Genomic DNA, 757 nt, shown 5'->3' on the forward strand with positions numbered 1-757 from the left:
CAGCTGCTCCACACACCAGAGGAGAGTTTCCCTTGTCTTCTAAAAAGAAAAGCAAAATGTGGGGGACAAAAAAAGCATAAAATAGTAAAATACATAAATTAGTTTAATGTCCAAATTTCCTTACCTTCAATTCCAAAATATAAAAGTTCACAAAAACGAAAACTTTTCTAAGTATCTGCTGCAGATTATTAGTGGCAAAACCTGAACTGAATTCACATGAAGCTATTTATCAGGTTTATGTATTCAGCTCAGTGTGAATATTCATAGCTTCATTACAGAAATATTAATGTGTTTGATTACAGGTGCTGTCTGACCCTGGCCATAATGTTTCATTAAAAAGTTATATGCAATTGCATTAACTTTCTAAAATCAAATTCTGAAACATCTGGATCCAAGAGTTTCATGTAAGTGATTGTGAACCTATATTTTTTTTAAGTCTAGAAAAACACCAAACTCCAACTAGATCAACTATTACCAAGGCCAGACAAGGTTTTCTGAGTAAATTTTAATATTCAAAAGTAATAAAATATATTCTAAGTGCTGAGTCTGAGCTTCAAGGTAGAAAGCACAATTTAAATAAAGCTGAAGACCCAGTATTTGGGCAGCCTCAGAAAAGAACACTTAGCCCTCATCTACCTATCTTTGAAGACTTGTGCCTCAGGTATTATAAAGATAAACATTTCCTGTCTGTCAGGGATCATGTGTGAATTAGCCCCAGACATGCAACTGTCTCCTGAGGCAAGGGAAATACCAATTC

This window comes from Galeopterus variegatus, unplaced genomic scaffold (genome assembly GCF_000696425.1).
Source record: "Galeopterus variegatus unplaced genomic scaffold, G_variegatus-3.0.2 Scaffold3160, whole genome shotgun sequence".
Lineage (NCBI taxonomy): Eukaryota > Metazoa > Chordata > Mammalia > Dermoptera > Cynocephalidae > Galeopterus > Galeopterus variegatus.